This window comes from Neopelma chrysocephalum, unplaced genomic scaffold, assembly GCF_003984885.1.
Source record: "Neopelma chrysocephalum unplaced genomic scaffold, ASM398488v2 Primary Assembly neopelma1_87, whole genome shotgun sequence".
NCBI lineage: Eukaryota > Metazoa > Chordata > Aves > Passeriformes > Pipridae > Neopelma > Neopelma chrysocephalum.
In genome coordinates, this window is record NW_020897749.1 from 6,173,676 (window position 1) to 6,201,269 (window position 27,594).

The following is a 27,594-nucleotide window of genomic DNA, read 5'->3' on the forward strand; positions in this document are numbered from 1 at the left end:
AATCAGGTCTTTTCATAGGATAAGGGTCTAAATGGGACAGATGCCAACAGCTGACTGTTCAAAGCAAAGAGGAAATTCTCACCTTTATGAAACAATTGAATTCTATGCAGTCTTTTTAAAAATGTATGATCTATACTATTTACTATGAGGGTGGTGAGGCACTGGCACAGGTTTCCCAGAGAAGATATGGATGCCCCATCCCTGGAAGTGTTCAAGGCCAGGTTGGATGGAGCTCTGAGCAATGTGGCCCAGTGGAAGGTGTCCCTACCCACGGCAGGGGTGTTGGAATAAGATGCACTTTAAGTTCCCTTCCAACCCAAACCATTCTGTGATTCTGTGATTATATGATTCCATTCAAGGGGATTTTTGTAAGAGTCATCCAAGTTCTGCTGTAAAGTGTATCTTTCTGGACAACTTGTGAGGTTTTTATTGGTTTGGGTTTTGTAGTTCTTGTTTTAATTTACTGTTTGGGATTTTTTTGTGTTTAGGGATTTTTAAGATATTAGTGTATTGATAGGTAGCAAAAAAGAGCAGAAAATCACCTCCTGTAGTCGAAACAGGAAGATCTATTAAAGTAACTGTCTTTCCTCTCTATCTGTATGAACATTTGCCCCATTGAAATTAATTGGTATTTTGGCAGTGATTTCAGCAGAATCAGAATTTTATTAAACAATTTTTAGTAGGTATGAAATAGGAATGTGTCAACAAAATGAGAGGAGGATGGACAATAGGCTGCATATGTGAAACATCTTTCATTAAACCTGTAACAAAATATATTCAAATCACTACCATCACTACTGTGATTCACATTTTCTTTTAGAAGCACATTTTCTAACCCCTTTCTTTCCCCCCAGTTAGCCTGAGCTTAAAAGTCAGATTTACATTCTACTTGCCCAAAGGTGTTGTCCATTTTGAAGGGCATCTGACACGTCCAACAGGAACTGATGTGACAAATGAGAGCAAACCCATTATTGTGATATCAGTCACATCAGTAAAAAATGAAGTATTGGATTATCAGGAGGAACTAAGAGGTCATTCACCTTTTTCCAGTTACTCATCTTAACAATTAGGACTTTGAATGATAATTTGATTTGGGTTGTGTCAAAAGTAGTTATACTACTGTTAGAGTACTACGTAATTACAAGTATAATCATGCTTTTGTGTGAAAATTAACCCCTAAACCTCTTACAGTGTAGAAGGTTAAGCACTTTGATTACTTCATACCTAGAATCTGACCCAGAATCTCAGTTTCATAATGCCAGACCAATTTCTAATTGATTTTATATCACCATTGATTATTACAGCAATGTAAGACTTCATCCAATTGAGTTATAGAGCAGGGGAGGGGGGAAAAAATCTATCACAAAGATACAGAAGCATCCATCAAAGATGCATTTAGAGCAAATGGACAATGCACTTTTTTTTTTTAAAGTTGTAATTGTATTCAAGTGAAATGACATTTAGCAGCCATCGACTGTAGGTTATTGAAATATTCTGTGACCTTGGCTGGACTTCCAAATGGAAAGCAAAACCACAATAAAATGGAAGAGAATACAGAAATCAAATTTTGGTCTCTATTACATTGTTTTGAAAATCTTCAATAATATGTTAATGATCTTAATTACTCTCACAGATACCAATTTTGGAACCAGTGCTTAACCAAAAACCACATGTTGAATAACCCCCTAATCTGCAAATGGACAGAGTTCAAAGTGAACCTGTACATACTTACTAGAGCAACCCAGCTATTTTGGTAAGAGCATGATTTTCTTGCCCAAATAATTGCATCATTGTGCTGCTAGACTTGTACAAGCCTAATGCATTAGTTCATTACTATATAAGATTAAACTATGGTAATACAGCTGCAATCACATTGGATGGGCATTTTTCACCCTACTGCGTCCTGGCATTTAAAGCAGTAATCTTTAGCAGTAATGTTTAGCAGTAATGCCTTTTTTTATTCATATCACTACTTCTTGCAGTGCAAAATCATAATCTAAAAGGAAACCTTTTTTTCTTTTATTTCAGAAGGGATGGGAATGGATAGATGGTGAAAGCCAGCTACCAAAGTCCCAGTTTATTTAAGAGTTATTTATTTACAGCTTGAGACTGTTCACTGAATTTAGCTAAATAAAGGAGTAGGAAGAGGGGAGAGAGAGAACAGAAGCTCTTTGCTTGACAGCAGTTAGAGCAGCACTCCTGATTATTGTAATGGGTTCACTTGTCAAATGCCTTTCATACCAAAAGCAAGGCTGTTAAATGTGAAGTTGAGACTGTGGATTTTTTTTCCTCAATGAAAAAGCACTCTCCACATCAACCCCCCACAGATGAGCATTAAAAGCATTTTGATGCTTGAGGGAATCTGATTTCCAGGGGGATATCACAGCATCTACCTGTCTTTTGTGGCTTCTGAACACTTTGTTCATAACTTCAAACAATGAGTCAGCACACAGGGGTCCTTTTAGAATTTACTAATAACGAAGGCTTAGTTTTATCTCTCTTGACCAGCAGCATTCATAAATAAACTGTATTTCTCCCTTCCCACTCCATGAAAACAATGAGCATTCCACCAACTGAATTGAAAGCCTTTGCTCATCCTTTCAGCTCTTTAGTAGCAAAATTCCTTTTAAAAGTATAATCAAAGGTAAGTGCTGGTTTTGAATCAGCCAGTAATCTGACCCTAAAGCTACATAGTGACTAAATGAATATTTGGATGCTTCTTCTTTAAACTGAACAAACAAACAAAAAACCCTATACTTCAAACACTTTCTCTACTGCCTCTGAGGCAAAAAAACTTGGAGCAGTAAGGAAGGAAGGAAGCCTCTCCCCTGCCTTCATCAGGACACAGCTGTCACCGGGCTGGCTGTTGTAGGTTGAATGAGCGAGCACAGTCCCGGAGCCAACGCCAGCAGCTGCTGCACTGCCAGGGAGAGAACTCCAGGGCTTCCCCCAGCCATGGAGGTCGTGCTGTGCTAGGAAAACACACAGCAGGGAACACATGGACAGGTGGGGAAAGTCATAGCTGCAAAGACTGCGGATTGCTCCAGTGAAAAGGGTGGTTGAGGCAACCACTGCACCCTGACAGTGGTGCAAGTGGAGTGATTTTAGCCGTCACAGCAGAGCTGAAAATATGGAGAGGCATCAAGAGGAGGGAAGGAAGCCATGCTATTGCTGATGCTTTCCAGTTAGCAGTGCTTAACGAAGGTGATTATTCACTGAGTATGTGGTAACACAATCAGAAATGGATTAGGAAAAATAAATCACCCCAAAACCACTGACAGGGATTCTGACACATAATTTTTTATTACTAGAAATGACTTTGAAAAAACAAACCTCTACTTTTCAATTCCTGTTTATTTTGCATTCTGAAACTTCAGCAACATTGCTAGGACCAGTTTCACACACACAAGAATGTAGGGACAACCAGAAGGCTCAATAAGGAGAGTTGAAATAGACTTTCATTTTTTAAAATTTTATTTCATACTATTATTAGATGCACTGCTTACAGTTTCAGATCTATGAAACCATGCTTCTAGGAGATAGAGTTTGGCTTTTGTGTTAGGCTGGGAGAGTTGACTTTCTTCCTTCAGTGCAAAGAAAGTCATGTACCTATACGCCAACTGGCTCCTTTCAAGCACAGAAAAGAAAAAGGTTTATGTGCCCCACAGATTTTTAAAAAAAATAACAATTTTTTTTTTTGTGGTATGAAGAGAACAAACTTCCTGTTGCATTTTAGAGAACAGATGAGTATAGTGAGTATAAAGATGAGTACCTCAGCATTGCTAGAGCTTTAATGGAAAATAATTATTAGAATTATTGCTCCCAGCTTACCTACCTTAATAAAGTACCAATTTATGAGGTATTTCTGATGGGTTTTAAGCCATCAAAACACTTGCAACTCCCTTGAACCCTTACAGACCTACAAGTGTCTTTGCTGACACATTATGCATAGATTTTAAGTGTGATATTCCATTACAGATACTGCAGGCCACCAGCCTGCTGGCAGAATTAAAAAGAAGTAGAAATAGGAATTTTAAAGGAAAATTAATAGGAGGAAGAGAATATAACTCCGTGTGGAAATCAATCCCAAAACTGAAATAGATTTTCAACTACTTTTATAAAGTATTTTTAGTCAAGGCAACAAAGAGAATGAGCTAGTATATTCAAAGAAACCTCAATTCCTTTTGCTACTGTCCTGTAATAGATGTACTTAAAAATCATTAATATGTTTCTGAAAGATGAAGAATTGGAATAGAGCAACACAGTTATTGGTTGACCTTTATTAGAGAGTCAATTGATTGCTCCAGGTTTTCTTACTATACATAGTGGAAAAAAAAAAAAAAAGAAAAGCAGCAAAAAGGATTAATTCTTTAAAATAGCACACAAAAGTAGAAAAAAAATCAATAGCAACAGGAATCTAGGGAATAGATTTAAAAAATCACAAGGGCTGGAACAGTTACTTATAAATGACAGATAAAAAGCATAAATCAATAGAAAGTTCTAAAGAAGGTACCACAGGAATAGATGACTATATACTCCAGAAAAATGAATGTTTTTTATATGGCAGACAAAACCAATGGAACCAGCCATCATGAAACGGAAGAATAACAACACATCCCATAATACTTCGAAATGACCTTGATAGGAAGAATCTGGCTGCTGAGAAGTTACATCTCACTTAATTAGACAGGATTTTGTGCAGCTTTGAAAGCATATGCTTGATCTTGGTCATGGTTTAACACCAGCTGGCAACCAAGTACCAGGCAGTCGCCCACTACATTAAATACACCTTATTACCTGCAAGCTCTTCGTGATTTAAAAGCATGCCTGCTTCTGAATCAAAGCAAGACAGGGATAAATACTATAATTCTCATATTTGTTAACTGCCTTTTTACCACCAGAAGTGCATCATTGGAAGCAACGCACTGAGACACAGCTGGTCATAAAGCTACTAAATCCCACCTTCTGATTTGGAAATGATGATTGTTCCTATTTTGCAACTTCCCAGAAAGTTTTATGAACATAACTTCTTTGAATTCCAAAGGGAATTTCTACTACCAAGTGGTGAATGTACTGGTTAGGGAGCTTAGAATAAAGAGGAGGACAGTTCATTTACTCTGACCTTTGCCTTGATGTTAAGGAACAAAGGCAGCATGTTCTTCTCACTTTGAAAACCCACTGGCAGGACAGTTGTGACTAAGCTGCCAGACAGATCACCTAAACAAGGATGTCCTGAGAAAGATTTTGTCCCATAGCACCTGTCTTGATATAAGGACAGATAAACTGGACAGACAGAAATATAAACAACTCACTGGGATTATTCAGCTATTGGTGACAAATCTAGAAACTTTCGATCTGGAACATATTGGTCTCCAGCAACCCTTATCTGGCATGGTAGCCATGGTAACCCTAACCCCTAAACCCTAACCCTAACCCTAAACCTAACCCTAAACCTAACCCCTAAACCCTAACCCTAACCCTATTAAAGCCTATTAAAATGCACTGTAATTTGAGCAATTTAAATTTGACTGGATGGGAAAGCCTCCAAAAGGCAAAATGAGAACACGTACACCATGTAAAGTACCACAAGATCACACACCTGGCAATATCTGTACTTCCTGAAATCATAAATGGTTTTTTCAAAGATACTAGTGTGGAGGGCGCATGATTTAAACGCGTAATAGTTGTATTTTCTTCTTCCTAAATCTCCCCTTGCTTTGCTGATCTTCTTTTTCTTGCACCTGGCTGTTTTGTCCTTGAAAGAAGCTGAATTGGAAGTTCACATTTTGCTCTGGACATTGGGCAGAACACAACAGTTTGTGAAAAATTTGGAGCATTAACCAATGACGAAAATGAGTGTTCATCTTCTGCTCTTCTTTGGTGCTCACATCCTCAGCCTTACCCAGCAGTGACTTAGGTTTGAACCACTTTGTGTCTCACAATCCACTCTGTATTTTTGAGAGGTCTGAGTTTATTCCATTTTCTTTCCATGAAGAAACAGTTCTGGACAAGCAAGGAGAGAAATCACGGGATCTTCAGGCTTCACTTACTTCCTGTGAGTACATACTTACAAAAGATTGAAGTCGGAGGAAACTTTCTGGAAACCTTGTGAAAATAGCCACAGATTTCCAGGCTGAGAAAATACAAATACTATTTCCTCAGATCTTTAATCCATTCTTTAAGCTACTCTCACAGCTTTTTTTATTTTTTAATATTGGCTCAAACCTATATTGTCTATCTAAAGCTAGTGTTCAGCTATATTGTATGAGCCTACAATATTGCTTCCCCTTGTGTCAAAAACAATTCTGTACTGCTGCCTCAGGCAATCTCTCTAGCCTTCCCTTTCACATCACAGTGGTTGAGAAAGCATTTTTCTCTCTTTTTCCCGACAACTTCTCAGCTGTACCCTTGACGTATTTTAATTAGGGTTTCTCTCTGACCAAAGGACGGACACCTCTCTCCTCCAATTAGTTAATGGTTTCCCACTTTCTGCTGCTGCTGTTGTTCCCATTTCACTCGCCATCCTCCTTGACCTCACAGCAGCTGGAACTCTGAAATTAGATTAGACAGGTTCATGCAACTCTCTCAGCTGCACAGAGGCTGCCAGAGTAGTTTTGTTATTTGTGTCCAAAACCGTGACTGAATTCTTATTTTGTTGTATAAATTGCAGCAATGGTGGGTCTGTTTGGATGGACATGACTATTTCCAATACGAATGAAAGTATGAAAATAATACAAAGCAGCAGTAGGAGACGGGTGTGCTTCCTTTTGTAGCACAAACACACGTAAGACATAAGCCTTCCCAAAGTCTGTATTCAAAAGACTGTTCATTCAACATCGCCCTAGTAACAACCTTACAAAAAGAGAACCACTAATGGTAATGTATTCCAGTGACTAGGAACAGTTCGTTATTAAAAAAGCTATATTGAGATTATGAGTGGTAAGGAACTAATCTTTCAATTTCAAGTATGCTGTGGTTTTACTGCAAGGCTTATAGTAATATTAGAATGGTGGTGTGGGGGGAAAGGATTTTACAGAGAGACAAACCTCTGTTTTACTGACTTCTGCCTCTTGTGAAGCAACAGTAAGTTAGGTTGGCTCAGGTATGCTCTCTAAATCTCACTGCTTATATTTTACAAAAAATTTAAAGGGATATGGGCTTTTGCAGCAAATACAGAGAGTCCTTTTCTGCACATCATTTACCCAGTTTTGAAAAACTAAAGTGAAGGCCATGCAAGGAAAACATCTTATGAAAACTTCAACTTAGTAAGAGAAACAGAAGGTAAAGCCATTGGCTGAAAATGCAACTAAATGACTGAATGTGGTGGTACAAATTAGTTGCTGTTCAGCAAGTCCTATCACTTACTGGAGTGGGTATGGCAGTGTCCATACCCCTTATCATACAATTACAGAAGGGTTTGGGCTGGAAGGGACCTTAAAGATCATCTCATTCCAACACCCCTGCCATGGGCAGGGACACCTTCCACTACACCAGGTTGCTCAGAGCTCCATCCAGCCTGGCCTTGAACACTTCCAGTAATGGGGCACCCATGGCTTCTCTGGGCCCTTATTCCAGTGCCTCACCACCCTCATATGCACAGTAATCATTAACCTATTAATTAAAAAGAGAAAAAAAATAAAGCCAGCAATGAAAGAAGTACCTATTACTTCTTATTGCATCTATCTTCTTACTACATGCTGGGAAAAAGAAACTTGTTACTATTCTTGATAGAAGACACACAATGGTATGTTACAGCTTTTGCTCCTTTTCTAAGGAGCTGTGTAATTTAAGTTTTTCACTCCTAGCAACAGTTCTTCTTCCACCGTGATGTCTCTCTGCTGTTAAAGCAGGGCAGGATCAAAGAGGGTTGTTTGTTAAGCAGCTCCTCGAGCACTCTCATATTCACTTGCAGTTCCTCTGACTGTGACATTTCAGTTTCATACGTATGAGGGTCAAATGTAGACTGACAGAGCTCTTTCTAAACACTCAGGAAGCATCCCACCATCCACGCCTCCTCTTAATTCTGTTACATTTTGCCAAACAGTGAGGAATCCACACCTTGAATCAGGCAATTGAGCTCTGAAGAGTGCATATGGTTTAATATAGGAAAAGAATTTAGGTCAGATTTTTCAACTCAAAGAGCCTAACTAATATGCCAATTATTATTATTATTGTTATTGTTATTATTACTACTACATAAAATAATTTCCATTATTTTACCAATGCAATACAATGCTTCATGAATGTTAAGAATTTTATCCTTACAAAAGTCCTGACAGATATGTTACTTGCAAGATATGTTACTTCGTGTAAGAAAGTGAAATACAGAGCTCCTGACTTACAGTGAAAGTTAAAGGGAGGAAAAAATCAACAAAACAAAAAACCAGGCAGACAAACAGAGGAAAAAAAAAGCCCCGAAAAGTAATAGCAAAAGTTGTCATGGAACATAGAGTTCCTAACCTGCCACTCAACAAATAGCAATTGATCTGAATAAAAATGGAGGAAACAAATAAGAACACTCTCCTATTGTCAGTCATAGTAGGAAAGATATTCATCAAAAAGTCAGAAGTCCAGAAGTTTAATATATGTAAGCAACGAGATAGACAGAATGTATCCTGCTATTTTTTTTAATTTTTCATTGCAATTAAACTGAGAGAAATCTATTCACTCAATGAGCTGCAGGAGCAAACCATTACTGTCAGGTTATGGCTACCATGCATATTAAATGTCACTTTTGATAGAGTCCATAAACTTCAGTGTTATTTCATCATGAAAATAAACAAATGAATACATAAAGAAACCTCAGCTCTACACCAAAATTCAACTTCATTAAAAATAGCTGCAAGGGCTTAACATTCAGAGTAGGTGCAGACAACCTATCCTTACTGAGAAGTATCTATGATTAGAAAACACAATTTCATTTGGATTTATGTCGCTCTCCTGAGGTACAGGATTATGTCTCCAAAAGAAAATCAGTATTCCATGGGCTACAAATGTACTACTGCTTGTTTAGGAAACTCTGGCTCCACTGCCACCTTACTGGTAATATGATGCATTTCAATGCATTTGGTTGAGTTCAGTGCATTTTGATACTTCCATTTACTGTTTTGCACTTCCTTTTCAATTCTCTCTGCAGTGCATCAAACTTTGTTTGTTATATTTCAAGTAGTGAGGCAGATAAATACTGTCTGCCAAGATATACTTTCAATTTAGCATGAAAGTGCCTGCTTAAAATTCCCTTTGAATAAATTTTTGTTTATAAAAAAGAAAGCTTTTTGGCAAGCCATTAATTATCACACAATTATTTGTGCTGGACTGTCATAAGAAGTGGATGTAGCACTATAAACACATTTTATAACTAAACAGCAAAAAAGATACTGGCCATCTTTTCCACTGAAGAATTCGTTGCACAATCCTAAATAGATAACCTACCCGTCCTATGTAAAAAGGATTTTAGGCACCTTTTTCTGTACATGCACTCTGTTACAAATCTGGCTTTTTCCTTTAAAACAAAGAATCTCTACCCTCAGAGGCAGGATAAGCCATATTTCTTAACAGTTTGCACAGGTAGCTAATATTTTACTTTATATTGAATGTAAAGAATGATCTCAGCAGCTAAAACCTAAAAATATTCAGAGAAGTATTGAAATTCTTTCCATTAGCATCATGCAGGTGCTTTTCAATAAGTCATCTTCACTTGAAAATTTGATAATTAAAATTCTCTTTGCTTCATAATTGCGGTAAAAAAAACATCAAGAACTGGGCTTTGATATTCTCTTCTTTATACAGGACTCAATTAGGGACAAATGTTGCTGAGTTTCTGCTACTCTAGAACATCAAAAACTGACCATAGATACCCATCTTTGTTTTTTGCCCTGACCATGTTTCCTTGCTATACTGGCTCTGGCTGAGATGGAATTTACTTTCTTCACAGCAGCCTGGATGTGGTGCTGTTTTGGATTTGTGACTAAAACAGTACTGATAACACATCAGTATTTTGGCCATTGCTGAGCAGGACTTTCACAGAGTCAAGCCTCTTATCTTTTTTTTTTTCCCTGAGGAAACAAAGACGGGCAGGAGGGTGGGGAGAGGTGCAAGGGGGAGGTGCACAGCTGAGACAGCTGACCTGAATATTCCATGATATTCCATGCCCCATAATACCATGGAGTACAGGAAGAAGGGGCTGGGGGTTGAGGGAAGAATGAGGGCAGGGGAGAGTTGGCTTTCAAGGTGGCTGTTGCTCAGAGATCTTTTGGGTATCAGCTTGCTAGCAGCAGGTGGTTCATGACTACTTTTCCATCACTTTTTGTTTGTTGGTTTCCCTCCTCTTTCCTTCACCTATTAAAATGTCTGTAAGTTGACCCCTGAGTTTTCTCACTTTTTCCTCTTTCCACTCACTCTCCTATACCATCACAGGAAGGGCAAGAGCGAGTGAGTAGCAGTGTGGTTGCTTGGCTGCTGGCTGGGGTCAACCCACAACACCTGTGAAGTTATTCCACGTATTTTCTCATTTCCTGTGTCCTTTCTTTCCTGCCCAGCAACCTGTTGCACGGGCTTGATCAAGGTCCTTGCTTAGGGACAGAATTGAAGGGCACCATATGGAGAGCAATCCCCTCCTCTCCTAAACTGTCTCGTACTACACCATTCAAACGAGTCAAAAGTGCTACACAGGACACCGAGCTATCAATGAAGCTTAACATTCTGCAGCTGGCAGCTTATGGTATAAACCGATCTGAGTGTCACCTTTACAGTAAACAGTTTTTAAACTAACGGAATTATTTCCCTTAGAAAGCCAGTCACACATTGCTAAATTCACACAATTAATTCCACTTACATAAACTGATGTTTCTAGTACAGACACCCATACCTGAATCCTTCTTCCAGTGTCTGCCTGAAACACAATCCAAACAGTAATTGCATTGTAACTGTAGTTAATTTGGGTATTTGTAACAATCTAACCATAGCAGAGCAGATTCAAGCTTTTATATTAACTCACCTGAAACATCAGGGGAGGTTCTAGGCCAGGCAAAACTGTAGCTCTGCTCGGCATAGTCAGACAAACCCAACACAAAGTGGCTGGAGTAAGGGAAAAGACTATTTGCCCTGTCTACTAGCCTTGAAGTTTCATTAAATTCCTGGAGGAATTATTCAGATATTTGGAGGAAAAATAGGATCATTGAAGATATTTCAGGCAAGAGAGTCTGTAACCACTTATTGGCACAATATCTTCCAAAAGGTCATTGATTATTACCAACCACGTCTATTAAAATCCAATTTTACATGACATTTCAAGAAGTGTGCTGGGCAATAAATTGGCAGGTTGAAAGTGTTTTTCCAAGGAAGAGAAGGCAGCCACAAGGGCAGATATACATTGCAGACCAGTGATATTGCAATAAACTAAAGTACACTATCAATCTGCTGAATTAATGCCGGGGGGCTGGTCCATTGTATTTGCTGAAAGAGAGACAGTTGTTACAGAAAAAGCACAGCAATACAAGGCTCAATAACTATTCCCGGGATAAATGCTAATGGATAAGGCAATTCTTGAGATGCCCATGACAAAGCTGATATCTAACTTTTTTCAGATGTACCCAAAAAATATTTTTCCATTACCCTTCCCTTCCAATGAACTCTAACATTGATGACCACTGCCATAAATATGAGCCTGAAAAATTAGGTTGACATTTCTTAGGATTCTTCCCCCACTGCTCCATCCTGCAACCAAATCTGGTCCTGCTGGAAGCTAGGAAATCTACTGTCCACACATACTAGGATAGAGAGAATAATTTTACAGGAATGGATTATCCAGTCCTGCAATTTTCAGTGATCCAGTGGCTCTCTGGTATGCTTTTGTTTACCTCCAGCTATTATTATCTTACCTATTATCCAGGAAGATAATATCAATCAAGAGAAGCTACTACTTAAAAATCTGCTGATTTACAGGAGCGCCAAAGCTCATGAAACCAAGTGTTTTATGATGTTGTTTCACACTCGAGCTCTCTGATGCGTTATAACACCTGAATTCTGGAAAAGTCTTCCTGTGAGTGAGGTAAAATCTTTCTCCCTCGTGGCTTCTCTGGAACTTGGTAAGGACTAAATTCACCCCACAGCTTTTCTTTTTCCCTCAGGGTGAGCTAATAGTGTCTGTCTCCTCTGCAGAACCTACTGTCAGAAAATGCAACAGCTACTGTCTCCAAGAGCACAGTACCTTCATTAACAAAAGACTTAGATTTTTCAAAGGAATTGTTGGACAGAGAAGCAGCCTGCTACCATAACTTACATCCTCACAGGAAATCCAGGTTTCCTCTTACCTCCAGGAAGGTAACGCTTCAAATTCTTGTTTATACTTGATGTGCTCTTTGAAATTTAATTGTTGGGGTGGTACTAAGGCCAAATAATAGCTGTTATATATTTTACTGGTATAGAAACTGTAGTAAGAAGGGAGTGGAAAACCAAACAATTCCAGCAAATCACTTCTCACTAATGGCAACATAAATCTGCAGTTACTCAGTTGACTTCAATGAATCTACTTTACATTTATGCCGCTGTAGCCAAGCATGAAATTCATGTCAGTGATTTATTCCATAGATGAGAGAGATCTAGGTTGGACTCAGTTCTACACCTAGAAAATGGTCCATAGTTGAAAAATTCCTGGTAATTGGAGATAGAATTCACATTTGAGGAGTGTTTCCAGGGAATAGTTTTAATTTCATTGCTACGAAGGGCAAGATGTATGCAGCCACCTGTGACATAAAGTGTACATGTTTCAGATATGAAACAGTTCTTAGGACTCCACTGTAGGGAATAGGTCTGGAAAGCTGATTGCTCCTCACATTTTGACAAAGGCTTCAACTTCACGTTGCATAATTCCTGTATCTGTAATCTACTTCATACACCAAAACAAAAGCTATAATCTAAGAAACAGAGTTGAAGAAGGAAATGGAATAAATCCAAAATGAAAATCTGTTGGTCACCTTACTCTCTAATTTGGAGGTACAAATACTTAAACCAGTTTTGTCTTAATGACACAGGCATCAGGGGTGTAAAGAAGATGGAGCCAAACTCTTTTCAGGAGTATCCAGTGACATAAGAAGAGTCAATAGGCAGCACAAATTGTAATACAAGATACTCCACTTAAACATAAGTAGAATCCTCGAACTATGGATGTTTAAGATTCCTATTAGGTTGTTGCAAGTTACTCAGCTTCAACAAAATTCAGACCATAACACAAAATCTTTTGTGCCTCATACTTCAACAGTTTGGGATTGTTGTTAAAATAGATCTGTCTTTAGGAAATTAACTCTTGCCCTGCAGCTCTTATTCTGCTACTACAGAGAAACTAGATGAACACTCAATGTCTGCCACTGGTGGATCACAAGATCGAGGTCATCTATATGGAACCCTCCACCTCTTCCCCAAGAAATGCCTTTTAACATATTGAACGTAATGTGTTATCTGATGAAAATTAATTGGTAAGAGTTTTGGACATTGTCTTCTCTGACTACACTCAAAAGGAGATTTCCTGCCTCTTCCAACACTGTCCTGATCTGAAACTTATTTAAAAGTAAAAAATATTCATTTCCTCTGGGTTCTATCACAGCATTGGACAAGGGTACCATGTCAGAATCCATGAAAGAACTAGGGGAAAAGAAAAAGGACAAGGTAAATTAGGTGTTTTCCCCTCAACCGACTACAGTCTCCACCCTTTTCAGTAGTCACACAGTAGATGCTCTGTAACAAAGTTCAGAAAAAATTTACATACCCATCTGGAGAAAATATAAAATTCATTAACACCTTATCTTATAGATGAAAATTGCAAATTTAAAACCTTTCTTCTTGTGACAAACTGGAGTCTTTTTTTGTCAGTAGTGTGAATTGATGTTTCCCATCTTTTCCTTCAAGTGTTTGGTGGGAAATGTACAATTTGCACTTCAAAGACTCAATCCAGATTAGTCCTGTGCTTTGCGGCTGTAGAAAAGTCTTGCAATTGTATCATTAAAGTCAAGATATTTCCATATATTTAAAGTGACAGGCTTACATTTATTTAATTACATAGGAAGCATTAGACTGCATATTGTTTGCAGGAGCATTTCAGCATATTTGGATCCCTGATCTATTTATTCAATCATATAAATGATATGCTGGGTGCCCACTGCAGTACAAAGTCTCGTGTGTGTGGGAAATAGTTTACCAAACAATCTTAACACTCAAGGCAAAATTAAACCAGACACCATGGCCCAAAGCAATCCTCTCAAAACTATTCTTCCTGCCTTAGGCCATTATTTGATTGTAGAACGAGCTTTTAAATCTGTGTGGTACCAGACTGAACCCTGAGAATTTTATTCATTCAGTATTCCTGATGGGGAATGCCCAGCACAAAGATTTGATGTGAAAGGCCATCAGACATTATTCCTGCCATTCCTGTTTACAGAAGCAGCTCTGTAATCACATGGAGGCACCGAAACGTTCATGCTTCTGATACACAGAGAATATTTCTTTACAAAAGGATTTGAAAAGTGAACATGCCATAAAACACTATCATGGCAATTATCCGAGGTGGCAGGAGACAGGGCTGAGAGAGCTGCTCATCCCTCCTACGTGGGAATATATTAAAAACATAAAACTCAAGGCACTGCTGTCTAGGAAGCAGGCTGAATTAATCTCTCAAAATTATTTTCAAGGAGTCTGTGGTGTTACAGTTCATGGGAAGTGTATCAAACATCATAGATAAAACTGTGCCAGGCAACACGGGGGAGGTGGCTGGGGTGCTGTCCCTCCCCAGCAGTCTCCTCCTCAGCAAGGTCTGAAGGCCAGGGAAGGTGTCTGGCCACAGCCCAGCTATTCCCAGGCACTGCCACAGGCCCCGGCTGGGCCAGGAGAACGATCCCTGCAGGACTTGCAGTTGGGGTAGTACAAGAACCAGCGACAGGCAGGGGCAGGGCCAAGTGATACCAGCTAACTTGAGGTGATTCATTAGACTTTTAAAGCTTTAATTCTATGTTGTCAGTGTCAGCTTAACATCAGCACCCTCCCCAAAGCAGCACCCAATTAGCAGGGGCAGGGAAGAACTGCAGAGCTCTTCCACCAGCTCAGCAGGGATGATTTGAGTCCGGCCCAGGGTGGGAATGGCCACAGGCCAAATTTTCCCATTACCAGTTCAGATTAGCTTCCTCCTTGTCAGAAGTCACATCAGTGTCAGAGAGAAGTAACCCCCAACCTACTATGTCCATTAGTTGCTAAGTATAATGTAACAAGAAGTTAAATCCACGCTAGTGATTGTCAAGCATTTTGGGGGAAAGTTTTTTTCAAAACAATTCATCAATGTTAACTGTATGTCCAGTCACATTATAAGGTTGGTCACTGCAAAAGTCAGAGAATGCAAAGGAATCTTGTAAGGTAAAGATCTTAATTTTCCGTAAAGTACAGCTCTATGTAATCTGGAAATGCTGATGGTCTTGTAATTAAAAAAAAAACAAAACACACACACACAAAGAAAACCCAGACATGTCTGAAAGCTTTACTGCTAAAACGTTGTCAGCTAAAACTGATTGTTAGGGGTAAAATAAATGCTATGGAGAATTCCTTAATAGCAAAAAAGCTTTTTTCACAAGGAACTCTATACCTTTGCATTCCCCTTCACTAAATAGCAAGTGCTTCTCAAGCCTTAGTGCATTTATAACATTTCTGGGAGTTAGGGGAATACCTTTATTTTTCATTTTACAGATGGAGAGCTGAGGTAGAGGAAAGGAAACACTGACAATGGCCATCAGTTTGAATTTTCATTTCTGGATTCTTGGGCCACTATCCTAAATACTGGGCAGTGCTTTCTACCATTAGCAATTAATTCTTCCCTCTTATTATGGATAGTCCTAGATAGATGCATTGATAACACTACATCAAAAAAGGTAGGGTGCCCTTGTCTCCTTCCTTGGGGAACCAGAACTGAGATCTCCTCCTTTTCCTTAAAAAGATTAGAAGACAATTTAGAATTAATTAAATTATTAATTAATTCCTGAAGTGCTTTCAGGAATTTCTGCACTTTATCACCTTAGCTTAGAGGAGAAAAACCTGTTCTGGTAATTTTTGACATCTAATCTGGCCTCCAAGACAAAAAAATACATACAATGACATAGAGCAACAGGGTACCTCTTGAAAATGTTTTTAACCTAATCTCCTCATGCTGCTAGCCAGAATAACTTGCAGACACAGGGATATGGGTGAAAATCTTCCCCCAGTGCTGGCAAATTGTGATACCCCAGGTATAAGCACTGCTGAATGACTACCAAAGGCTTGCTATAGGCCTGTGTAGGTTAGCAGGCCTCCGCTTTAACATGGGCTGACAGAGAGAAGCCTACCCCTCACCCATATGCAACACAACTTTTCGTTTTTCTGGTAACTGCACCTCTGCAGACTCATTTGCTGGTGTACAGGTATATTGTTTAGACACTTGATACTTCTAGGTGTAATGTTAGCTTGATGAAATAAAATTATGCTTGGTTTGGAAACTATTATATGAAAGTAGGACAAGGACCTGAAAGCAGGATGGTTTCCTGCCAGCTTCCACAGTAATACATAACAGACCACACGAAGATAATGGAAGACAGCACTTAGGCACCCTGGCACTAATACTGTAAACCACAACAGCTCCTTTGCAAGGGAGACAGAAAACACAGCACCTTTCTCTTGAAGGGACAACACCTGGCCTGGGATTTGACTCAGTCAAATCAGTGAGCAGGTACACGAATTCACAAAAGGAGGTAAATAACTTATGGCTTATTACATTTAGCTGTACACATATATAGATATCCTCATTATTGAACACCTCTAGTGTTCTTGCCTCTTCACTCGTGCAGTCCTGATCCCATACTACAACAGCTCTTGCAACAACAGGCATTTCAGCGCCTCTAAATCACACCATTTTTTTGGCTGCCGACAGGTGTCACCATAAGGAAGGAACAGATTCAACAGAGATTTGTTCTGCAGGACTTGTCACAAAACTGTTCTGGGGAGCAGCTTGAAGAAACGGCTACAAACTCTAAGTTACTTATGGTTCTGTGGCCATACTGCCTTAAGCCATCAGTATCGATGGAAACTTGGCACCACTAGTAGGGAGAATCAGAATATGTCCCCATTGCTGACTTTCTCACTGCCTTTTCCTGTAGCATTTTCTATTGAATGGTATTCTTCACAGAATCTGCTTATATTCCTCCTACACGTATTTCTCCTACACTACCAAATTCTGAACTCTTCTCCAGGTCTACCTATTTTCCTTTTCTGTATGTTAAAATATTTTATTTTTTGAAGTCTGTCTTTCAAGTAGATAAAGCAAAAGCATATCAATTCAGTGAATTGCTTCTGATGTGAACTTCTTCAGTTAAACTGTTCGTGTTCATAAACCTATATTGCTTATGAATCCTTAATACAAGTGGATGTAATCAGAGCCATTCATTGCTGCATTGATAATTTTAGCACTTCAGCTTCAAAAAACCTTGATTATAATGATCAGTCTCTTGGAGTTTGTTTTATATTTTCTGATCTTTTTGTTTTAACACTCTGAATGGCTCTAATAAGATAAAAGGAAAGCCTACTTTAAAAAAAAAAGTTTTCTTCTTTCTTCCTCTTTCAGAAACTACAACTCCTCCAATGTCTTGCAGATAATTGAATAATGAAAATGATGTGCTCGTTCTTAACTGAAAAAAGAAAACTCTTGCAGAGCAATCCAATCTAGGAAGTCTGAAAGATAAGAGGAGCTGTTATGCAGCATTCAGATAAGGTCCTTCCCAGTGCTTTGCAATCAGACAAAATTCCTACTTCTTTTAATGGAAGTTTGAAGAAGGGTAGAGTACTTTGATACTTAAATCTTTCACATATGAAAAACATGGACATGAGAACGGAGACTACTTATTTAATCAGTAAAGCACCTAATAAGGAATTCAACTGGAAAGAATGGAATTCAGGGAGAAGTAGAGCTACTGTCATCTCTACTAGCTGTAATGCCCTAGATTTGAAAAATGTCATGAGACCATAACTTATATATAATAGCGAATTACTTTAATAGATAACCAAACTGATCATCTATACCTGCACAATGAAGTGTATTGAACTGAATAATTCCAAGATCACAGCTGAATGATCGTGTTTCCTTGTATGCATAGCTATATTGAGACAGTTTTCCTGCTGAAAAAGTGTTTATAGTAAACAAATATTTATATAGTTATTATTATACTTGCTTCAATAAGAACTGTTGTAGCATTGTTTTTTAAAATTGGAATTTGCTGAAGGTAAATTTTTTAATTTGATCCAGAAAATGCTAAAATGTCATGGTAGACTGAAAATGAAATATTATTTTGTTTCCTCTCAGGCTTTATGTTCTTTTTATGTTCTTTTCCTATTACTACATGACATCTGAGTGGCAATAACTCCTCCTGACACGTCATAACAACTGAAGTGTTCTGCTAGTCATATTCACTTTCTAAAAGCAACACAAACAATTGAATGTTATCTTCAGATCCAAAGACAAAAAAATTTATTATATTCTTTGGAAATATGCCTCCTGTGTCTGCTGTAATGAAAATGTTGCAACGGGCACACACCCAGGCATCTTGGTATTGATTCACTGAACTCCTGCTATTTACCATCTAACTGTAATGATTGCAAAGAAAACCAGAAATACAGATTAAAGCTGTGCTTTAAAATATATTTCTTCCTTGAAGAAAAAGCAGGTCACTCTTATACTCCTGTTTTATTTAATCTTACCCAAGTTATCTCATACAACTGGTTGGAAGATAATGCAACGAGACATATCTCTGTAATTTGCCAGGTTACAAATGTTTCAGAGATGTCTTTTACCTTATTTTTTACCACGCAGTTTTTTCCATTGGTGAGTTCTCCCCTTTTAACAGCTTGCTGGCAGAAATTAGACAGCAATAAATCACAAGAAAAGGGGAAAGAAAAAGAAGTGGAGACGGGATGTTTCAGATCAGCTTCTCAATTTGAGACAAGCAGCCGGACCAGAAAGCTGAAGTGCTGAAGAGACCGATCTGCAAAAAGTCTGATTCCACTGGTAAGATGGCAAACTGTTCCAACCATGGCAACAATTTCCCAAATCTTAGGAGGGTTGCAGAGCATTCAGCAGCTGTGGTAGCACGACCTCAGAAGTAGCTAGGTTTGGGACATGTAACTGGAGCCTCAGCAGCCAGAGGCTCAGTTGAGCTGGAATGATTGTGAGAGTATGCTATGACCTGTATCTGAGGATTAAGCTGGCTTTGCCAAAAATCTTCTCTGCTTTTGTTGCTATTATTTTCAAGCTAGTCTCTTCCCCCATTCAATTCAGCCATGCAGTGAAACCATAGTTTGGGCATCACTTAGACAGGGGTTTCAGCTTCTTTCATTTTTAATTACTCAAAAAAATTAGGTAAGACAAGATCCGAATTAAGCAGATTGATGCAGGCACAAGACCATTTCTCAAGAAAAAAAATTTGTAACCCTACATGCTTCCAAATAAGCACACATCCATAAATCTTCAAAACACTCAGGATGGAATACTTCACAACATAAGCATACAAAGTAGGTAATTACTGGCTTGCTCACTCTTCTTGCCATTCTGCAATTTTCATTTCACTTTACCAAAATGCTAGGCAGGAAAATATGGAATAAGAATGACAAAGAAAACAAACTTGAAATGCCACTCTTAACAGGTTTTAATGATATTTTTTAATGATATTTTCTGGGATGACTGCAGTGTCAAAGCATATTGAAAGAAATTTATGAAGAGCCACAGAACAGGCACATAATAGACATTCAAATGCCTAAACTTTACAATGTGCAAGCATATAATTAGGGGAATGCTATATAATAAACACACAGTAAGCCAGAATAATCACAAGGGGAATAATCACAAAATGAATACTAAAGCAGGAAAACCAAAGCTATCTGCACACTGAAAAATACCATGAATTCAAAGCAGTGTGTGCATAACTGAATACCTGAAAACCCAAACTGGACACAGAGGGGGAAAGGATGCCATAAGAAAACATTCTTATTATAAAATTCTCCAACCAGGAGAATTTTAAGATATTTAATATATTAATATATGGGCACTACATGAGAAACTTTCACAAAAGACACTACAGAAAAAAAAATAGAGTAAGAGTACATACAATAAATTGTTTAAAATCAGAAGTTTTAGGTCTGCTCAATGCCAAGATTTAACCAAAATACTTTAACATTAACCTGATACACTAACAAGAAAAGCAAGTTTAAATTTGCCTATGGAGATTTACTGAAAGTCTTCTTCCAGTAACTCAGCTGATCATAGGCATCCAAAATATGGAAAGCAATAGCTTGCATCAATAATAGTTACAACACCTTCTTCCTAACCAGTATCAATACAACTTCTTTCCATTCCTCTTAACCAATATTTTAAGTTCCTAATTACAGTGCCTAAAACAATTACAGCTATAGAAGTGTCTTATTTTCCCAAACATGGAGTGTTCTCACACCTTTTGCCCATTAAATAGAGGCCTCATTCTCATGAGGACTTAAATCTAATTTAACAAGGAATTACATCAGTAGTAAAATTCACATTAACTGGTATCTCTTCTGAAGAAGTACCTAGCAAGTTATATTTAGTGCTGCATCTCCCACAGGAAACAAAACTTTAAGCACTATTGAAAAACATGCGAGTTGAACTGATGGCTTTTCACAAGTGAGTTATTTAAAGAACAATACTCCTTCCATTTCATCCAGCATCAGTGTTGCAACCTGACATACAACCTCTGGGTGCCTGTGAATGCAGGTAGCCAGTGAACTAGCAAATTGACCTCCTGGAGCTCTGCAAAGTGATGGCATCACCAGTAGCACATCAAGAAGGAAGAAAATAAGGTAAAAGGGAAGAAGGACAAGATGTAAAGGCTATAGCTTAATTAGGCTGCAGATTCATTAAATCTGGAATAATTTCTCAGCAGTAAATTGTGTCACTCATGATTACCCCAACCTGTTTGGGAGGGTGCTCTTCACCTTACTGACATGCTGACAATCTTTCAGTCCCTCCTTGGCTAAAAATCAAAGGAGAGCTGATGGCTATTATTTGTCACCCTGCAACCTCACAGCAAATACATATTTTGATGCCCTTTGCCCTCTTCCTGACAGCCTATTTCCAACCTAGTTTATAAGAAAACCAAGCCCTTGTGATTCTTCTACTGTGGATACGGTTGGAGAAAAACCAAAGCAGAATAAAACCAAGAAACTTGACCAGTCTAGTCTCACAGGAAGAGAAAATGTCCCCCTTGCTTGCCTTCAGCCTCCTGCAGAGTGCAGCAGTCCTCAGTGTGAATTGTCAAACACACAAACACCAGCACGGGGACTGGTCTCTTCTGCTGCGTCTCAATTGAAAGGATGAGAGGAAACAGCCTCAAGTTGGACAAGGGGATATTCAGATTAGATATATATATTAAAAAAAATATCTGAAAGTGTGTTTTGGCACTGGAATCACTTCCCCAGAGAGAGGTGGTGGAGTCACTGTCCCTGGAAGTGATCAAGAGGTGTCTGGATGTGGCACTCGGGGATATGGTTTAGGGGTGATTATGGTGGTGCTGAGTTGACAGTTGGACTGGATGATATTGGAAGTCTCTTTCAACCTTGATGATTCTGGGATAAACAAAAAGGCTTCCACATAAGGTGCTGTTAGAAGATATCGTACATTGGCTAATTGGAGAACTTACCTGGCAGGCAAGGTATTTTTTGACTCTTTATGTCCATGTCTCTTCTGGATCCTCCTAAATATTTACCTGCCTCTTGTTAAAAGCTAAATGATAAATTAAATTTTAGAGTTCTGTATTTTTGATAATACATTATTTCTATAAAATGAAAAGTCATGAGAGAAAATAAAACACTATACTAACAATATTGATCAGTATAAATTATGCATGACTCATTTTGAATTACTTCTATAGCCCAATATTCTTGTCTTGCTAGCGGGAATAAATTAATTATAACATTAGAAGCCATTGTGCAAAGGTTAAAAACAGGCATGCATGCATTCAATCTACAGAAAACTAAAAAGTTTAGGTTAATGAAATGTCTGAGGAAAAGAGTCTTATTAATTAGCAGGTTCACAGCATTCTTCACAGCTATATTTTAGAGATGCCAAACTGCAATATATTAACGCTGTGGGCAAAATCTGCATCTCCATCTTGAAAATCATTTCAAGCTTATTTTATTCAATCTTGGATCTTTTGTCTAGTGATTTGTATGCCCAAAAGTACTATCACTTCTTCAAAGTCTTGCATGAGACTGAAACCAAGTGTAATGTTTATCGCCCTGTACATAATGGATAAAACTACAGAAAGAGCTCTGGTTACATTTACTTTTTTTAAAATGGATTGCATTTTCAAAGTTTCATTAATATTGTACCTGATGTAGATAAGCGTTTATAGATTTTTTTTGCCCTTCATTGGCTTCAGATTTGATATTGATCTGATCACTTATTTTTTTGTTTTTTTTGGTTTGATTTGGGGGGGGGGGCTGGGCATGTGGGCCTGACCCTAGCCCATTGCAGTCAGCAGGAATCTTTCCACTGACTCTGCTGACTGCTTCAAGACATAGTAAACAAAACCTAAGTACAGTACTTTGCAACCTAACAAACCCGGAGCTTTCTGCATAACATGCAGAGAAGGCACAAAGTGAGGAGTATTGGCACTAGCTGTGACACTGTTCCAGTCCTTCAGTTGCAACCCAAAAGCAATTCAGGAGCAGATATTGTAATGCTTCATTTTTTCTCTTTTCAGCCTTTGCACTTTGAAGAGCGTCGATAATGTTATTTTTCATTGGGGCTGCTTTTGTGCAATGGACACTTCTGTTTTTTAAACACCAAGGTTATTCTGTCATTGAGCATCACCTTTAAGAACCGAGCAGTAAATTAACATTTGTGGTCCTGTGGGTTGTTTTTGTTGGGAGGAAAAGTCACTGCTGGAGGGAGGTGCGAGAATGGGAGAGCTGCCAAACTCGCAGAAAGTTCCAGTGATGGGGACTTCTTGTTCTGTGTTTGAGTGGGCAGGGAAAGGAGGAGCTGACTGCTGAGCCAAGTTTGGGTGGCATGGCTCCCAATAAAAAGTGTACCAGATTGGAGAGCTGCAGTTTTCCAGTTGACAGCTCAGGATGCAGCTCTGACTTTAAAACTGACTCCTCTGAACTAGAACAAACCCCATTTGGCTCAACCTGGGAGAGAACTGTTCTATGAACAAAGTCCACCCAGTGGATGAGACCCTTTTTAGCAATCCAAAGATCTTTTCCCAGATAAGACCACACCCAAACACCTCCCGCCTTTACCCTAAGCACATCCCAGAGCTTGTTTTTGTCCTTATTTTGCCTGTATCTCCTTCTGAAAGGCTTCCTACATTTTTCTTTATTTCTCTCTCTTTGCAGAGCAAGGTTCGGGTAGCAGGGAGGCTGCAGGGGTGGCTTCCGGGAGAAGCTGCCAGAAGCTTCCCCCATGTCTGACAGAGCCTCTGCTAGGCAGCTCCAAGATGGACCCACCACTGGCCACAGCCAGGCCCTCCAGTGACAGCGGGAGAGCTTCTGGGATAATATTATTTAAGAAGGCAGGGTGTGAGGGGAAACACCCTGTGCAATTGCAGCCAGGGAGAGAAGAGAGAACATGTGAGAGAAACATCCCTGGAGACACCAAGGTCAGTGAATAAGGAGCGGGAGGAGGTGCTCCAAGCAGTGGAGCAGAGATTCCCTGCAGCCTGTGGTGCAGCCCACGGTGAGGCAGCTGTGCCCCTGCAGCCCATGGAGGTCCATGGTGGAGCAGAGATCCACCTGCAGCCTGTGGAGGACTCCACACCAGAGCAGGTGGATGCCTGAAAGACGTCTGTGACCCTGTAGGAAGCTCACACTGGAGCAGACTCCTGGCAGGACCAGTGGCCACATGGAAAGAGGAGCCAACAATAGAGCAGGTTTGCTGGCAGGACTTAGTACTCTGTAGAGGACCCACTCTGGAGTAATTTGTGAAGAACTGCAGCCTGTGGGAAGGACTCAAATTGGAGAAGTTCATGTAGGACTGCCTCCCATGGGAGAGACCCCACACTGGATCAGGGGAAGAGTGTGAGTTCTCCCCCTGTGGAGGAAGGAGTGGCAGAGACAAAGTGTGATTAACTGACCACAGCCCCTGTTCCCCTTTCCCCTGTCCTGCTGTGTGGGAGGAAGCAGAGAATTTGAGAGTGAAGTTAAGCCTAGAAAGAAGGGAGGGAAGGGGGAAGGGTTATAGGACTTGGGTTTATTTCTCATTCCTGTACTCTGACTTGGTTGGTAATAAATTCAAATAATTTCCCCAAATCAAGTTCTGTGTTACCCGTGACAGTAACTAGTGAGTGATCTCTCCCTGCCCTTATCTCAACCCAAATGAGCCTTTCATTTTATTGTCTCTTCCCTGTCCAGCTGAGGAGTGACAGAGCAGCTTTGGTGGGCACCTGGCTTCCAGTCAGGGTCAACCCACCACACGTGCATACACATAGACAAGTCTGCGACCTCCAACGAGGCTCAGAAGGAAACATCTTAACAGAGAGACAGAGTCATGCTGTTTCTGGAAAATTTCCAATTTATGTGTGCCTCTTCAATAATGTGGACTTACCAGGATCCCATGTGTTTTGCTAGTCAAAACATTGGGAAATATCCAAAATGCAGCTATCTTAAAATATGATAATATGCGTTACATGTACCGATACACCTTCAAACTGTGTAAGCACATTTCCTGATACTTTTCATATAGCCCTCTGTTCCTTTAAGGAAAATCAACTGGAAATCAAGTACTGTAGAGTAAAAGAATTGTTTTGAATAGAAAAAAAACCTAAACCCCCATCTCTGCAGTCAGTAAATATGTCTTGCTATATTTTATAAGAGTAGAGGAATGTCTTGGCATCCAATACGTGACAGTGCCTGCACCTCATGTTGAGCAGTATGCCATGCTATGATTAACTCTCTGCCTTCCCTTAGATTTGCCTGAAGGTTGGAAACTACAGACTAAAAGCATCTACGAGCATGGAGTAAATGGATGGGAGGGAAAAGATCAGCAGAGCCTTTAGACACCCTTTGCTCCTTCCTTATGCTGTGTATTTGTTTCTTACTTGGAACAATGGCATAATATGCATATTATACACAAACTAAATATTTTATGATGTTTTTGAGTGCTAAGATAATCTTTAATCTCTGAGTAAAAAACACTTAATTGCTTGAGACTGCAATTAGGTAGGCTTCTGTTACAGTGCTTACTTAATTCACATCTTAACCAATCACTTAAATCACCTGGTGTTTAAGTCCTTTACTGAATCAAGGTCTAAAAACTTCATTCACTGAAGTTGAGTCCTCACTCAGCCCTGTGCCAAGACCCAAATTCCCACTCTAGATAGTTGGCCTCCCCTGCCCTCATCTCTGGAGCTCCTGCCCTACTACAGGTTAATTTCCCGCAAAGAGGGAGAGCCACAGGGTTACTCCTTCCTTTCAGGAATCAGAAATTAAACCAAACACAACCTCAGAATCTCTTTATCAGTTCAAAAATTACGTTCATTCAAATTTTAGCAGTGCATTTTCCACTGCAGTGTTAAATTCACTGGAATAGTTACAGACTAGTTGTAACTGAGTCTGACTGCAATAAGTTCTGTAGGAAACCAGTGTAGTTTGCCAACTGTTTATGACATAAATTTCACTATTTGAAACAGTCTTCATAAGTACATATTGTATTTGAATAAATACTGAGACAGATTGATATGATTAAGAATACATTAATAGAGTATCCTTCATTTAATTTGCTAGTTCTTTGTTCATTCTTAATCTAAAAATTGTCTTACCTCTGCAATATTTAAGCAGGCGTATTTTGCCCTTAATACCTAAAGTTCATTTCTCTTTAACTATAAATAAAAATAAAAAGAAGGATGATTGCATTTCCCTTTGTTGACTCACATTACAATCATTTCTAACTCTATTGTCTGAACATAACAGGAAAAAAAATACTACTACAAAGCCAGGCATCTATCCTTTGAAGATAGCACAAAAGAGAAGCATTCTTGTTGCGATCAAGTTCTGTGCATGTTCCAGTTTCCTTGACAAGGTTAACCCCACACTGGCATGCTTAACTGTAGTGAAAGGAATAATTTCAGATATTTTCTGTATTGTTGTTGGTTTATAGTTTATGTGAAAAGGCTGCCCTCTTCTGACAACTTTTTAATTTCTTCTAAAATCTTAACACATTTTTCTAATCTCCATTTATAGTTTATCCTTTGTTTCTCTGTGCATTGTATTCGTAGGACCATTATCCCTTTTTCTTACACTCATATTCCAAATTATATAGGTTAAAACATAGGTTAAATACACTATGTAATTAATGTGTAAACTGCATATTGTTGATAAACATGATAAAAATCACCACCTCTCCATACTCAAACAGTCAACCAATAAACGAGTGAATGTCTGGTATTCTAAGATCTGGTAGGAATATTAACTGCCACAGGTGTCACACTTCCACATTTTAAACAGGTGTCATCTTCCCATTTTTTGGATATACCCACTGTATGGACACCTTTATCCACCACACCTTGGCAGAGTCTGCATAAGCCTTTTTGTTTGAATCAGGACCATCCTGACTTACCACATCCTAGTTCACATTGCAGAGTGGTCTTAGAGAGTGCAGAGTTGGTCGCTTTCAAATGAAATTAAGTTGAAAGATGCTTTTCAGGAGCACACCTAATGCACTGTGATCAGCATTGGGGATTCAGGCAGCGGGACCAGGACAGTGGGTCCAAGGACTTGCTACAGCTAAAGCGTATGATTAGTAATCCAGTCTCCCATCAATGGTTAAAGCTACCAATCCTTTCCTCCTGGGCCATGGTTCTTGATGCTCTCAACCCCTGTTTCCAGCTGCACTGAAGCCACAGCAAGTCGAGGACCTAAGAGCTGAGTTTCTCTAAAAGGTTATAAAGGGACATCTTTTTAGGTCATAAGGCTCTTCACCTGTGTTTCTCTCCTGCAGTCCTAGAGTACACAGAAGGATGCAAGGGATGAAACTAAAACTGGGGTTTGATGCCGCAGTGCAGAGCCTCCTTGGCAGCTGCAGCAAATGCTGGAGCTCTGTGGCACCAGGAATACAGGCTGCTTCTTGTCTTGTGAGAAAGGATAGACAGTTCAGTTGCAATTTAGAACAACTGAACACAGACTTCAAGAGTTAGCCCATTTTACACATTCACCATTTAATATTAAAAAGATATTAACAGCCCCTGCAGTAAGGCCAGTCACCCGGGAGTCCCTCTCCCATCAATCCTTGCTGGGATACCCCTTGCTGGGATAGGCTGTACTTTCTCTATCCCAGTAAGTCTTAGTCCCATTCTGAATATGCTCAGAAGAAACACTGGAAACTTCATAGCGAAAAAATAAGCTGATGTACCCACTGAGTACTTTCAGTGGCAGCTGTCAAATGCAGAAGCTGGCTCTGGACTTATCTTGTTTTAACATTTCTTCAGGTCCCCATGTCTGAATCCTTCCTTCATCATTCATACAAGCTGCACTGTACTGGCCCATCACTTTCCCTCTGGACATTATTGCCTC

General features: G+C 39.2%; 1 protein-coding gene across 1 annotated transcript in view; it reads right to left on the reverse strand.

Annotated features, from left to right (window-relative positions):
- Positions 1-6,453, reverse strand: part of ROBO2 (roundabout guidance receptor 2) — a 1,078,275-nt gene extending 1,071,822 nt beyond the window's left edge. Inside the window, exons 1-2 of the mRNA XM_027692569.1 lie at positions 6,449-6,453; positions 5,173-5,178 (exon numbers count right to left, since the gene is read on the reverse strand). The gene's annotated coding sequence lies outside the window, so the exon portion shown is untranslated. The remainder of the gene's footprint in view (positions 1-5,172; positions 5,179-6,448) is intronic.
- Between the last annotated feature and the right edge of the window lie 21,141 nt (positions 6,454-27,594).